The sequence below is a fragment of the Psammomys obesus genome, unplaced genomic scaffold (genome assembly GCF_907164565.1).
Source record: "Psammomys obesus unplaced genomic scaffold, mPsaObe1.curated_primary_1811, whole genome shotgun sequence".
Classification (NCBI taxonomy): domain Eukaryota; kingdom Metazoa; phylum Chordata; class Mammalia; order Rodentia; family Muridae; genus Psammomys; species Psammomys obesus.
This window is the reverse complement of record NW_026596466.1, coordinates 5860202-5876419: the sequence shown is the minus strand read 5'-3', so window position 1 is coordinate 5876419 and position 16218 is coordinate 5860202. Positions and strand designations below refer to the sequence as shown.

At 42.5% G+C, this 16218-nt stretch overlaps 2 pseudogenes; one reads left to right on the top strand and one right to left on the bottom strand.

The window, feature by feature from the left end:
- Positions 1-8799: 8799 nt before the first annotated feature.
- Positions 8800-10425, bottom strand: LOC129670110 (olfactory receptor 7A17-like; annotated as a pseudogene).
- Positions 10426-12536: 2111 nt separating this feature from the next.
- LOC129670109 (cbp/p300-interacting transactivator 1-like) lies at positions 12537-13144 on the top strand (annotated as a pseudogene).
- The last annotated feature ends 3074 nt before the right edge of the window (positions 13145-16218 follow it).

The window sequence follows — 16218 nt, the reverse complement described above, 5'->3', positions numbered from 1 at the left end:
GGAATGTGTCAAGGTTATTTCTGCACAGAAGCCCAGAGAGGACACTTTGTAAAGCTGTGTAGTTGAAGCCCGGACTACATTGGAGACTCCAATATGTTGAAGATGCCTGAGCTGTGGGAAAGAAGTGTGTTACAGTCAACAAAGATGAATGGAGTTGGAGATCTGAAGAGCACTTTGACATCAGACATGAGATGAAGAGTTTGGAGTATGCTGAGATGACTTTCAGTCTTGATTTGGTCCCGTACTTCCTTACTATTCTCTTCTTCTCAGCTCTTCCACACCATATCTGCCTGCATGTTGCCATGCTTCCTGCTGTTATGATAATGGACTAAACCTCTGGAACTGCAAGGCAGCCCCAATGCAATGTTTGCCTTTATAAAAATTGGCTCGGTCACGTTGTCTCTTCAAAGCAACAAAGCCCAAACTAAACAGAAGCATTGTGCTAGTATACTATGTATGTAAATAGAGTGCTCATTATCTCCACAGTGCTCATGAGTGACCTCGGCGTTTTGTGAAGTTATCAGAAGAATGTGCTGGATAACCACACACTCTACTGTGCTACCACAGTGCCATCCTGTGATATGAGAGTGCTCCACCCCATCATTTTAGTCCTGAATTATGAAAACTAAACTCCTTATTAGACCCTAATAATGCTGCATTATGCCATCACAATAGGATAAGTCAACACAGTATTCCATTATATCATCATAATGCTGATTTATGACATCCCAACTCTACATTTTGATATTAATAAGGAAGCTTCATTACATTCAAGATCCTCCTGCCATCACTGTGCTGGATTATGTCATGATGCTGGGTTGTGACATCACGGTGTTACATTTTATCCTCACAGTGCTCCAGTTTGTAATCACAAAGTGGACACATGACATCACAATGCTGCTGCATGTCATCACTCTAAGACAGAGTGTATCAGTGATCTACAGTGTAACCACAATGAGATGTTACCTCACTGTTGAATTGTGCTCTCAAAACGCAGACTTGTCAATTGCAATGCTCCATTGTGCCATTGCAATGTTCCATTGTTCCACTGTACCTCCAGTGCTGTAATGTTACAGTGTCCTCACAATGTAAATTATAGTATTGCGATGGCTAGTTTCATGTCACAATGACAGTAGTGACATCGTAACTGTATTATGACATCACAATGCCCAGCTGAGATATCACAATACTCCCTTGTGTCTTCAAAAAGTGGTCACATGTATTTTGTTCATGTGCCATTACACTATTCTGTTGTGCCATCACTCTGTTCCATTATGATCTATCAGTGCTCCACTGTGACAACAAAGTGCACCATTGTGACATTACACTGTTGCATTGTGACCCGATAATGGTCAATGTCTTAATTTGCCCATTGCAATGTTGCTAATGCCACAGTGCTAAATTCTGAGCACACTTTGCTGTGCTGTACTGTCACCGTGTCCTGTTCTTTTATAACATTCTTTGGTGACCACAATGCCCACTTGTGCCATAACAATGCTTAATTCTGACATCATGGTCCTTCCTTATTCTTTCACAAACCTGAATTTTGACATCTCAGTGTGGCAACATACACTGCCACATGCTCTACTGTGCGGTCAGTAGACTATATGGCACCATGGCTGTGCTTCATGTTGTATTCCAGTGATGAGTGTTGACAGCCAGTGTTCTGCTAGACCATCAGAGAGCTGCGTCGTGACATCACATTGCTGAACTGAAACATCAAAACGCTCCATGAAATGTTGGATTGTGTCATTGTAGCTCTTGTGACACAACAGGATTCCGGTAGGACATCATAGTGCTGCATTGTAACAACACTTCACGGTGACATCACAATGTTCAAAGTTGACACTTCAATAATCAGTTGTGCGGACATGAGGCTGGATTGTGATTTTGCAGTGCTATATTGTACTACACAGTCCCCTGTTACATCACTTCAGCACTAAATTTTTATGATACATTGCTGAATTGTGAAGTCGCCATGCTGTGTTTTATCACGGTGCCCCATTATTCCATGAACATACGCTTTGTGGTCCACAACTCCCTTGTGAAAACACAAGAGCATGAGTTACAGGCAATCCTGCTCCATCCTAGATAGCTCCTCAGCTCCTGTGAAACACATTCCAGCTCGGAAAGCCCCTACTCTCATAACTAACAGCTTCAATTTTCCACTTTCCCGAGGTCCACACCACTCATACTGTCCCTGCATGGCACACTTTAATCATGAATCCTGCCTGGACACCGAGCTGACCCAGCTCAGTCCTGATAAACCCAGTCCTGTAGAAGTCTGCTTTCTTTGCTTTTTGGTTGAGAGCCGTTCATCTGGTTTAATTCAAAATAGACTTGTCTCTATTGTGAAGCCATCTCTTGCCTTCCCTTTCATCTTAGACCTGTGCCATCACAAAGCTATGCTGAGGCATGACTATACTGTGACATACCAGCGCTGCACTGTGCCGTCATACTGTTCCACTAAACCAGGAAAATGTTGAAATGTGACATTACAGTGTTCCATTGTATCATAACTAGAATTTACGTTACCATAATAAGATTGCCTGATGTCACAATTCTAAAAGTGACAAACCAAATTCTTTTTTAAAAGTTATTTATTTTTTATTAATTAGAGTTTATTCACTTTGTATACGAGCTGTAGCCCCCTCCTTCATCCCCTCCCAATCCCACCATCCCTCCCTTTTCTCCCCCAATGCCCCTCCCCCAGTCCACTGATAGGGGAGGTCCTCCTCTTCCATCTGATTCTGGTTTATCAGTTTTCATCAGGACTGTCTGCATTGTCTTCCTCTGTGGCCTGGTAAGGCTACACCCCCCTGAGGAGGAGGTGATCAAAGAGCCAGCCACTGAGTTCATGTCAGAGACAGCCCCTGTTCCCATTACTAGAGAACCCACTTGGATACTGAGCTGCCATGGGCTACATCTGTGCGGGAGTTCTAGGTTATCTTCATGCATGGTCTTTAGTTGGATTATCAGTCTCAGAAAAGACACCTGAGTTCAGAATTTTTTTTCTCTCCTTGTGGAGCTTCTGTCTCCTCCAGATCTTTCTATCATTCCCTTCATTCATAAGATTCCCTGCACTCTGCCCCAAAGTTTGGCTATGAGTCTCAGTATCTGCTTTGATACCCTGCAGGTTAGAGCTTTTCAGAGGGCCTCTGTGGTAGGCTCCTGTCCTGTTCCCTGTTTCCTCCCTCTTCTGATGTCCGTCTGTTTGCCTTTCTGAATGAGGAATGATCATCTTACCCAGGGTCCTCCTTCTTGTTTAGCTTCTTTAGATGTACACATTTTAGTATGATTATCCTATACTGAGTGTCTAATATCCACTTATAAGTGAGTGTATGCCATGTGTGTCTTTCTGCTTCTGGGTTACCTCACTCAGGATGATCTTTTCTAGTTCCCACCATTTGCCTGCAAATTTCATGATTTTTTTTTGTTTTTAATTGCTGAGTAGTATTCCATTATTGTAAATGTACCACAAACTTCTGTATCCATTCCTCAGTTGAGGTACATCTGGGTCGTTCCCAGGTTCGGGATATTCCTAACTGTGATATCACAATGTGGCCTTGCGACAGCAGAATTTTCCTTTGTGCCATCTCAGATATTCATTATGGCATCAAGTGCCCCACTGTGTTATCAGAAGGCTTCATTGAATATGCCACTGCTCTACCGCACTAGCACAATGCTGAATTTCAGCACCAGCATGTTGCAGTGTAATAACACAATGCACCATTTTGACATCACATTGCTTCTATAAGACACCACAAAATGCCTCTGTGGTGTCACACCGCCCCCCTTGAGACATTACAATAGCTCATTCTGATATGTCAAAGAAGATATTTGACATAACACAAAATGGTTTTCTTTGAGGGAGGTGAAAATTCTTACCACAAGTGCAATGTACTAACACAGTTTGCATTATGACATTATAATACTTCATTGAGAAAGCATGACATTACGATTTGACCCCACAAGCCCAATTGTGAAACCAGACGGCCACATTATAATACCTGTATATAATTTCCATATTACAGTACACCATTGCCATTTTGATAACCTAATGCTCCACTTTGGTGCTATTACACCCCACTTTGACATCATAATACACTATTGTGACATCATAAATATTCAGTGTGACATCAAAATATTCCATTGTCTTCCAGTCACAATATCCAGTATGACATCACAAAGCTTCATTTTAAACATATTTGTTGGTATAATGTTCTTTTGAAATGTATACACCTTACCCTTGTTCATTCAAATGCTGCTTTCTCCCCCTCCCCACTCTCTGGTTTCAATCCAGATATTGCATTGTGATACTTACTCTAAGCATCCTGTCTCAACTTTGTGTTAACAGGCCAAAATAAACCAACTAGCCACAATGTTGTACAATGGGAGGAGCCAGAGGACAGGAAAGAGGGGAGGAGCCAGAGGGCAGGAAATGAGTGGGAGGAAAAAGGGCTAGAGGAGAGCTAGGAGAACAGAAGTGGAGGAGAGATCTTAGAGGATGTGGAGCATGAACCAGACCTAAGATTTCACAAAAAGCAAGTATAATGTGGGAAATCTAAATGTTAGGAAACTATGAGGGCTTGGAGGTTTAGGAGGGAGTACCTATTGCCCAGCATTGTGTTCTAGGTTAACTAAAGAAATCCCAGTGTCTGTGTGTTGATTTGGGTATACAGCTGTTTAGGATTAACAGCAGCATTACTAAAAGATATATCAATACCAAATATTAATCTCCACTTAAAACACATATTCAATTCTGGAATCACAATGATCCATTGTGACATAATTCTCCATTTAATATATGGATTTTCCATGTGATAATATCACAAAGTCTTATTATGAGATCGTAATACCCATTGTACATTCACAGTTCCCCATTATGCCATCACAATGCTCAACCCTGATAACACAGTGCCACAATGTAGCATGATAATGCATGTTATGACCTCACAGTGCCCAATGTGATGTCATAATGAAGCATTATGACGTCACCACAGTGATCTATTGTGGTATCACAGTCATCACGGTATCATCACAGTATTACATTTTGACATTAAAATCCATATTTGTTCCATTCTAGCTCCTCATTGCTGAGTGTGATATGTTGCTGACTTTAACATCACAGTGTTAATGTTACAGTGCTTATCTTTATAGCAGAACACTATTGTGACCTCATAGTGCTCGCTGTTTCATCACAATACTGATATTCTCTTTACGATGCTGGATCTTGATAACACAACTGTCTGTTGGATTATCACATACAGAATTGTGGTGTCATAATGCTCCGTTATGTCTACAATGAATAGTGACATCGCAATAGTCCATTCTCCACAGAAGTGTTAAATCTGCCACCACCTCTCTGATCTAGGGCAATGGGTTGGGCAACCATGTCTTTCCTTTGGGCAAAGAGATAAATCTCTACTGATCCCAATTGTCTTCACTTTACAGAAAATTCCTGCACACTTGTGCAACCAGAAAGTTTTTAGAATTCAATAATAACATGTAAATAATGAAGAAAATCTAAACTTAAATAAAAATGTAAAAAAAATTAATCAAATAAAAACTCAGTGATAAGCCTCACCAACAGACTGGACCCTGTGGAAAACAGAATGTCAGCATTTGAAGACAAAATGATTGATAAGACAGAGGGACATATCAAGCTTGTATGGAGGCTAGCATCTGTCATTATGGAGTAATGAGATAATTGGAAGGCTAGACATAGGGAAGAAGGTCACAGAAGCCCTTTGTAACATGATAGCACACAGTGAGGCCATGTGCCACAGGGCATCCATCTGTGTCAACAAGCTCTAATTTTGAGCCTCACAATTGCCTCCTGAAGCATGGACTTTACTAGCTATTTTGTAGGTAAGGAAATAGTATCTCAGAAAGGGAAAGACTCTTGGAAAAGATCACATTGCTGTTAAGTAATAGAAATGGAATTAAGAGCCAAAAAACTTATTTTAATTTTGGGACAGAGTCTCAGTCTATATCCCTGTGTGGCCTTGATGTCATGATTCTTCTGCATCAGGCATTCAAGTGTGGACATCACAGGTGTGAGCATTTGAGTGTGGACATCACAGGTGTGAGCTCTTACACTTGATTCGCTCTAAATTCTTTTTTATATCTCATTTGTAGCTGAGGATTCTGACGCTGCATGGTACATAACCTCACTGTGTCCTACCCTGTCACAGAGGACCTCCATGGCCTTCTATCCTGCACCTGCCCTTCTGATATACCCATTATTCCATGATGACAGAGACTAGCCTCCTTACAAGCTTGATGATGGAGCACAGTATCAATGTCACAGGTTCCCAGAGGAAGTGTGTTGTGACAGTGCTCTCACTCAGCTCCTGTGGGTAGACCCAGCACAAGGAAAAATGGGGAAAGTTCATTTGTGGGTGAGTCCCAGGTGAGTTGATTCTGCGCCATACTAGGAACCAGGCAGCTGCTAAGATCCCAGGATGGAGGAACCATAAGTTACAAGAATTGCTTCATGAAGCAGCCTGCACTTACCATGCGAGACAGGGAAGCCTGGGCGAGCAGAGTGACCACCGGGCCCAGGTTCAACTTCCAGTCAGCAGTCCAGATGGAAGTCTGTCTGGCCTTAGACCAATTTTTCCTGATCTAGACTCTGTATCTCTTTTCCTATCTATTCCTGACTATACCAGCTCTTTCCAGTAGCTCTTGCTTGCTCTGTTAATAGCTGGTCTAAATCTGCCCCTTTCGGCTGCAATGGTAGACTGTCTCCATGTGTTCACCCATCCTTGTTCCTGGGTGTAATATGAGTGTGACCTCTGTCAGATCCCTGCAGGTGCTAATAAACTCATGACTACAGTTCTCCTATCCCTCAGTTTCCCCATTCAACCTTATGTGTCCAGAGAAGTATTGAGAAGTAGAGCTGACCTGCAGCCTTTCACCACCTACCCCATCAGCTGGTTGGAAGAAGGACACTGGTGTCACAGAGACACACCTTTAATCTATCCCCTCCAACTGAAAAAAAAAAAAAAAACAAAAACAATTTCCTCAACAGGTAAAGATGCCTGCTGCCTGACCTGAGTTTGATCTCCACGCTCCAGCCACATGACGGAAGGAGAGGACTGACTTCTCCAAGTTGTTCCCTAAACCACTATTAGGATGTTAAGAGAAAAGTTATGCCCTATCAGGACCATGCTGCATCCTCTAAGGGACTGAGGAGACAGATGCTCCTCTTGCTCACTGGGCACATTTTATTTCTCTTGTTACACCATCTCCTGGGCACTCACACCCTGTGGGACATTGTTCTGTGAGCAATGAAAATGTTTCTTGAGGAGTCTGTTCCCAGGCGACCTGGATAAAAGTAGAGGGAATTGCTTTTTATATTGTTTCTTCTCCACCCACTTTTCTGTCTTCAAGAATCATCTATTCTCTTCTAACAAGTACTAGAGCCAATTAAAGTTTGAAAATTCACATGTTTGCCTTCTGTCTCTAGAAAATTGCCACTCTGTTTTAAGCAGTCGGAGAGGTGTGTTCCTTCGGATAAAAAGCACAGCACTCTCACCTCTAGCCTCAGGTGAGCATCACATTATATTTTGTTATTTTGCAAAAATGGCAGCTGAATGTACAGAAATAAGAAATGACGGAGAGAAACGCCTTACTCAGCTTCTCAATTGTAACATCAAGAAAAATTATGATACAATATTATATCTATGATGTTAAGTGTGGTAAGAAGGAAATAAAATCAATGAAGGAAAAGGTCACCTATCTGCACATGCTTATTGTAGCAATGAACACAATCACTAAGATAAGGAATCCATCTGAGTATTCATTGGATGAATGAATAATAAAAAACAGAATACAAAACTAATCTGTTTGCCATTTATATATAAATATTATTACTTAAAATTCTGACCGGAACACCCATATGCACGTGAAAAGGACATGGATTAGATGATCCTTGGGTCTTTTGCCAAGCATTATGATAAGAACTATAAGCATTGAGTCAAAATAGATACAGGATCCTAGAAGCATATGAATAAAAACAAATTACAAACCATTAAACATGCCAATACATTATTGTTCACATTATCAGGAAAGTTGGTTAGGCTAGTGAGATACCATGGAGTGATAAACAGAACACTGAAATTCTCTAGTCTGATGTCCCTCCACTACAAATTTACACATAGGATCACAATTGTGAAACGCAGTGTTTCCTCATAGCAGTAAAATCCATGACTATTTTTACTACAACTTAAAATTACTGAGTCTATGGATATAAAAATACCTCAATAGGTCAAGGCAGTTGCTGGGAAAGCCTGATGACTCGAGTTTAATCTTTTGAACACATGTAAAAGTGGAAGATGAAAAGTGACTCCACAAAGATGCCCTCTGACTGTCACAAACTTGCCACTGCGTAGGTCAGCGTGTAACCCATGAATCATAAATAAAAATTTAAAAATTCTCCATCCGACACATGTTCTTTGCAGTGAAATTATTTCTCAGCATGGTTCTCTGTGATGAGTTGTGGGGATTTCTGGGTATTTCTTGATCCAAAAATAAAATTTTAAATGTTGGGAAAGGCCAAGGTGGAGAGGAGTGAGTGACATAGTAGGCGCAGAAGCTAATAAAGTGGATCACATAACTGAATTGTATGGAGGAGGTGAAATCAGAAAATGAGAAACTCCAGTGGTGAAACAGAAGAAGCACGATCTAATTTCAGATTGCATCAGAGAGCTCAGAGCTGTGTGGTGGAGCTCAGTACCTCAGTAAAGGACTCTTCTATCCCTTCCATTAACGTTTTCTCAGAGCCTTCTTTACCTATTTATTCCCGGGGCTGTAGATGAAAGGGGTGAGCATGGGGCGACCACACTGCACATGACAGGTGACTGAATTTTCTGTTGAAGCAGAACTGAGGTAAACACCCAAGCCTGTGTGATAAAATAGAGACAACCCACAGGTGAGATGCACAGGTGGAAGGTGCTTTGTACGTACCCTGCAGTGATGAGGTTGCACTAATGGAGGAAACTATCTTGGAGCAAGAGCGAGTGATGACCATCAGGGGACAGCAGGCCCACAGTACAGCTGGAAAATAGATAACCACACCAGTGGGAAGGGTATCAGAGTCAGCTAAGCGTGGTGCACTACTTGGTTAAGTTTGCAGAAAAGTGTAGGGTTTCCAAATCTGTGAAGCACATTCGCAAGGTCATTAAGCTCTGTGTTGTGGAGTGGAGGATATTGATGATCCAGGACTCTAGGAGCATCAGCACACAGAGCTGAGGGCTCATGATGGCAGGATAATGCAAGGCATGACAAATGGCCACATGTCTGTCATAGGCCATCAAAGTCAGCAGAAAAATGTCCAACCCTGAAAAGAGTATGAAGAAATGCATGTGGGCAATGCAGTTCTTATATGAGACGACATGACTTTTTGTGTGTATATTTACCAACATCTTTGGGACCGTCATAGAAATGAAGCAGACACCTACAAAGAATAGGTTGGAGAGGAATAAATACATAGGTGTGTGCAGGTGGTGGCCTAATATTGTTGCCAGGATGATGGGCAGGATTCCAAGCACGGTGACCAAGTACATGGCCAGGAACAGCACAAGTAAGAAAGGCTGGTGTCTTGGGTTCTTTAAAATTCCCAGAAGAAGAAAATGGATAATCTGTGAGTTGTTCTCTGGCCCCGTTTAATTCACGTGGCTAATGAAGAGAAAGGGCATGAAAATCTGTCACACAATTGTACAACCTTAGAGAAACCCTACCACACACATCCTGTAATCCAGACTTTACGTATGAATGGGACCCGCAATAGCCCATAACCTTCCATGTATGACTTAAAAAACTCTTATCACACTCAGCCTTTTCCCAAAAGCTCAGAAATTTTGAGTGCTAACTTTCTCCTGCATCTGAGAAATATAAAGTAGTTTTGATCCAGGAGTAGGCAATGCCCAGGAAGGAACTGATCTGTTCAGAATGCAGATGTTTCTAAAATCAAATAAGGGTGAAATAACACAAGCAAATAAAAACAAACAAATATTTAAAGTCATCATGTAAGGAAGATGTCAGTAGGTGACAGTTACTCTGAAAGAAAACAAAGTTACACAGAATACGGTTATATTGGGAGTGTTATTTTGTACTAAGCATTTTGGGGAGAAAAAACAATATGCAAGTGAAAAGAGACCTCTAGAAAGGTAATAAGGGAGCTGTTCCCTAAAGGAGCATCACCATATTCTTATAAGCTGAAACGCATCTCTTTGTTGCTATCATCTATTACTTTAATGGCCTAGCCTCTGTATCATTATGAGATTTTTGTTTGGCATGAGTTTGGGCAAGAATAACTTTTCATTGTACCCATAGATTAGCACATACCTCAACCTTCACTAGAGAAGCTTGGGCTTTTGCAGTAGAAGACAATGAACACAGAGACCTCTGATTGGTCATGGTGCAGAGAATAAGAGGCTGAAGAGCAGTTAGCTCTAAATGAACATCTATTTCGATGCTCCCCTCCCAAAGCCCAGAAATCATCATGGAAAAGAGCTCATAAAGATCATAAAACCCAGAGGCTGTTTGTGACTTATGTAACAGATGCCTGCGTGCAGCATGCAGCTTCCCATGTGAACGGACTGTAGTTGAGGCACTAGGCTGTTTGGTTTGCCCAGCACATGTTTCAAATACCCACAGTATTTACAGTTCTGCATGTCTGCTCATTAGCTACACTTCCATCCTATTATTCCACAATTCAACCAATCATTTCCCCATGGGGTGTGGCTCTTCTTAGGAACCAATATCTTTCTTGACTCCCTTTTCCCTGAGATGCCTGGCTATTGTCAAGTGAATCCTTTGTTGGTGCGGTTACTTCTCTCTGGACTCTCCTAGTGCCCAGAAATCTACAGTCTGAACACAGTACATAGATCATCAATTAAAGTTTTCTCTGGTTTATAATTAATGAACTTATCTTTAGTAGGTCCCATGTATCCCAAAGCCTTCATTTGCATTTGGAGAGAGCCACTGATAAATCCACTTTTTAATATTCTTCTTTTCTACAAGGGACTAATCTGTGATTCCTCAATAGAAAACCATGAATATACAATGCATGTGTTCATGCTACATTTTTACAAGACAAACACTAATACAAGTGTGTAACAAAATTAGTGTTTCCATTTCTTTAAATATTTTAATATTTTAGAAATATTTACAACTTAAATGTAACCATTTCTTTTATTTTAATTTATATTTGAGTTTCATATACGTATACAATAAATTTTAGTTATTTGTATCCTCCATTACCCTCTCTCATCTTCTTTCTCCCTCTTACTCTTCTTCTCAGCAATTCTCCTTCCTGCTTTTATGTCTTTTATTGAGTCTTAACCCTTTGAGTTTAATTAGGGCCACTTGCATGAGTGTGGGTGAAGGTTGAGAAGACTGAGAAATTTATCAGTCCCTCCAGCACCCATTAACTACCCATAATCCCTCAGTGACAGAGCTTTGTGAACCTCTTTCCTGAGTATGGTGAAACGGTGGTGGGCCAGATAATCACAATTTCAGTGAGGCCAGCAGTGCAACGGCCACACCCATATATAGAATGCATAGTATTATAGCAATCCTCTCCAACCTCTGGCTCTGTCATCCTCTCCAGCCCTTCTGCCACAAGGTTCCCTGAACCTTGGAAGGGAAACATAGACGTGCCATTTAGGGCTGAACAATCCAACATCACTTATTCTTAGAACATCAAAACCAAATTAGTACATTTACAGATTTATTTTTTTAGGAGTGTCAGATGTTGGTTCTGAAGCATGCCTGTGGAGATCATATAACCAAAAAAGGTCTACATCTTACTGCAGAGATATTTGCTCATCCATGTTCTAGCTGCTTTATTCATATTATCCAGGAAATTTAAAAACCTGATATCCATTAATAGATGAAATGGAATGTTGTCGACTGTTAAGAAAAACGAAATAGTGAAAACCAGAGGTAAATCAGTGGAGCTAGAGACAATCATCCTGAGTGAGGTAACTCAGACCTAGAAAGATGAATAGATCATGTTTTCTCTAGTTTGGGGGCTGTTATCTTTGAATCTTCAGAAGCATGTCCTATTGGGAATTACCAGAAAGGTCAGAAAGTTAGTTAGGTGGCCATGGGAAGGGAAGATTTCAAGGGCGATAGGTTTTCAAGATGGAAAATAGAATGAAACTATATAAAGGAGGAAAGAGGAATAATGTAACATGAAGGGTTAAATGGAGCAAGTGGGGGAGGGCAAACTACAAAAATCGGTAACCTCTGTATTCCAATGGCGAGCACGCCACCGAGAGCAGGGCCACTGGGGCGCTCTCATTCGCCTTCGCTTTAAATATATCTAGGAATAAATAAAGGAAGTGGCACTTCTCTACAAAGAAAACTGGCTGCTCCTCCTCCGCGGGCTGCTCCTCCTCCGCTGGCTGCTCCTCCTCCGCTGGCCACTGCCCCCACAGCTTAGGGCATGCAGCTGCGGCTGGCAAGAAGGACCAGAGGAAGGCAGAGCACCCACTCAGGCTCTCCACCAAGCGAACCAGCTGGCAGCATCAGTTCCCACCAATTTCTCTGACTTCTTCCCAGGCTCTGAGATGCCAACTGTGTCGAGGCCTTCGAGGCCTGTACTTCATGTCAAGGGTGGTACCACCTCTGGGAAGGAGGATGCCAACCAGGAGATGCACTCTCTGGCCTACTCTGACCTTGGGGTGAAAGATCACAAGGCAGTGACCATCCTTCACTACCGCGCAGCCACCTCAAATGGAGCCAAAGCCAATGGGGTTCCCCCTAGCCCCTCTAGATCACCATCTCCAATAGGGTCTTCTACTCCCATCCCCGCTACCAAGCCCTCACCCTTCAGTGTGACCCTGCCCCTCACCGGCTGGCTACCATGCAGCTGCAGAAGCTAGTCAGTATCAGGAGCCACAGAGGCAGCCATGACCCCTCCAGGCCAACCATGGAAGCCGGGGGCCCAGGGAGGAACAGCAGGGTCAGCCTCTCCTCCTGTGCCCAGAGTTCTGCTATCATTGATTCTAACCCAGTGGATGGGGAGGTGCTAATGTCTCTGGTGGTAGAACTGGGGCTAGAATGAGCCAGTGAGCTTCCCAAGCTGTGGCTGGGACAGAATGAGCTGGATTTCACCTCTGGCTGCTGATGTCAAGTATCCCTAAAAATTGAGGAACAAAGCCACCAATTCTGTTGTAAATAGAAATTACTTGCAAAGAAAAAAAAAAAAGATTGTTTTCTTTGCAGCAGATGACGATCATTTCAAAGAGGTACAACTGGTAAAACGCGAGCACATCAGACTCTGCTTCAACGCTGTCTGGAACACAGCCCTCACACCCAAGGAAGCATCTCAGAGGAGGGGGCGGAAAGATTCCAAGAGCATGAACCAGGAAGTGTGCTCTGAGGTCGAGTCTCCCAGAAATGACAGGGAATTTAGCCAAACAAGACCCGAGCAAGCGTTCGGCACCTTTAACAACTAGAGAAATGCAAACTGAAACCACTTTGAGATTTCTTCTTAGCCTGGTCAGAATGAATAAGGTTAGAAAGCAAAGGGCAACAACAAAACCTAACAAGTGCAATGAAGACGCGGAAAAGGGACAACGCCTATTCACTGTCGGAGGAACCACTGTGGAATTCAGTGTGGAAGATTCTTTTTTTTTTTTAACTTTGCACTTTATTTATTTAGATGTTCACTTTACATCTCAGTCGTAGCCCACACCCTCCTCTCCTCCTAGCCCCTCCCTACCCCTCAGGAAGGGGGAGCACTAACCCACCCCAGCACTTCAAGTCGCATCAGGATCTCTTCCATGGTGGCCTGGCAAGGCAGCCCCACTGCAGGGAAGTGATCTAAAAGCATGCAACAGAGTCCGTGTCAGAAACAGCCCCTGCTCCCCTCACTAGGATACCCACAAGAAGACCAAGCTGCCCATCGGGTACATATGTGTAGGGGCCTAGATCCAGTCCATGCATGGTCCTTGGTTGGTCCTTGGTTTCTGCAGCCCCTCCCCAGCCCCGCCATCCACTGGCCCAGGCTCCGTTGGTCTTCTTGTGAAGCTCCTGTTCCCTCTGTGTCCTTCTAACCTTCCCGAACTCTTCCACAGGGCTCCCTGTGCTCCACCCAATCTTTGGCTGTGAGACTCAGCATCTGTTTCGATCCTGTGCTGGGTGGAGCCTCTTAGAAGACAGCTATGCTAGACTCCTCATCTGCAAGCATAGCAGAGTGTCGTTATTAGTGTGCGGGGTTGGCTCTCTCCCATGGGGTGGGTCTCAGGCTGGACCAGGGATTGGCTGACTTTCAGTGCTGACTATAAATTTTGAGTTGAAGTTTTTGTGGGCAGTTTGGTGTTCCACCTCTGTCCTCTAGGAGTCCTGTCTAGGTAGAGAGTGGCCTCCTCAGTCTCCAGGACCCTCGTTACTAGGGGTCTCAGCTAAAAAGCTAAAAATCTATCATATGACCAAGCCATACTACTCCTCAGCACAGACCCAAAGAACTCTTGCTCATAATAATGTAAAAGGAACGAACATATATATTAATCAGTAAATTTGGTTTCTGTTATACGAACTTGGAGAACTCTTCTGTATTTTTGAATCACTAAATTAACTAAATATAAATTAATTATATTTATTATTTTGTCCTATGATACAGAATAAACATCAGGCTATGCCTTCTGTTAGACAATCTGCAAGATACACACACACACAGGGGTTGGGGAGCAGAGAGAGAGGGAGGGAGAGAGAGAAAAGGGGAGGGAGAGGGAGGGAGAAGGAGAAGGAAGGGAAGGAGTAAGGGGAGGGGACAGGAGAGAAGGGGTGAGAAAGAAAAAGAGACAAGAGTGAATTCCGTTTTCTACTACCAAAGCTGAGGAACTTGGATTCAGGAGAAACCTGCCATTACAGGACTGTGTCATCTGAGAATGGCGGGTGTGGCAGATTCTGGATGATGCTCAAAGAATCCTCTATAGGGTGTGGTGCTGGAGAAGGACAACAGCCCAGTGTCCTTGGATGAGTCTGAGCCCCTGTAACACTCTGTAAGTTACTTCTCTGTGCAGATGAGTTTGCGTTTGGTGCTATTCTATGTCTTTATTTTTCCTTCTGTTGATTGTGCTTTTGGCAGATAATCAAAGACTCTGTCACATCATTGTCCTGAAAGGTTTTCTCTATTTCCTAGTAGCATCACAATGTTGCATCATCTATTAAAATCTTCAGTCCACTTCTTCTCTTCTTTTTGGCTTCTTAATGGAGGAGTTTCCACACTGATATTGAACTGCCTTTGTATTTCAGAATAATCTCAATCTCCTGATCTTGTTGAATCTATTTCCTGAGGTCTAGGATTTTAGGTGTGTGTTACTGTACTCACTTATCAATATACTTTTAGGTGATTTATATGTATAATTAGAGAGAAGGGTCTGTTACCTTTACTCAGCCTGTGGGGACCCAAGTTTCTTCGTCTGGTTTATAGATGAGAACTCCTGGATATAATGCATTTATCCCTGTGTCTGGTGTTTGTCCTAGTACCACGATCATTTTTTGATTACTATGGCTCTATAGTATAATTTAAAATTGAATGTGCTCTTATGGAGTGTTATTTTTGTTTAATGTTGCTTTGGCTATACTATGTCTTTTTGCCTCCATCTAGAATTTGGATTTTCTTCCCTGTGATTTTAAATAATAGCATTGGAAAGCTGATTAGGATTGCACTGAATCTGTAGCATAACTTTGGCAAGATGGTCATTTTTGCAAGACCTAGGTCTTTGGATGTGATCTCTTGCCAGAGCAGCCGTGTTCTGAATGAAAATTTCTCTACACTTAGATGAATAGAAGGCTTTACCATCCCACTCAGCCTGGCCTCTTCCATTCTCATGGGCCTGAGGCGCTGATGTCCTTTAACGTGGCTGTGCTCATATCAACAATCACAGTCACTCAGGACTTCATCTGCTTCCTACGATGGGGGATTTAGTTGTCTCCTTGTCTGTGATGAGGAATGAGCCCCGTTTTTTATAGACTTTGACAAAGAACAGGAATTCTGAGCTGAGAGTTAATGCTTAGCCTCTGGACTTTTTTGCCAAGGCTATGTGTTTTTGCTGAACTGTAAGACTGAGAATTCTGAGCTATGGAAAAAAAAAACAAAAAACCATTGGATTTTTGTAGCCTCCTCACACTCTCAGGTCATGGCGTTCTCACGTGGTGGTTTGAGCAAGAATGGCTCCCATAGGCTCATATCAT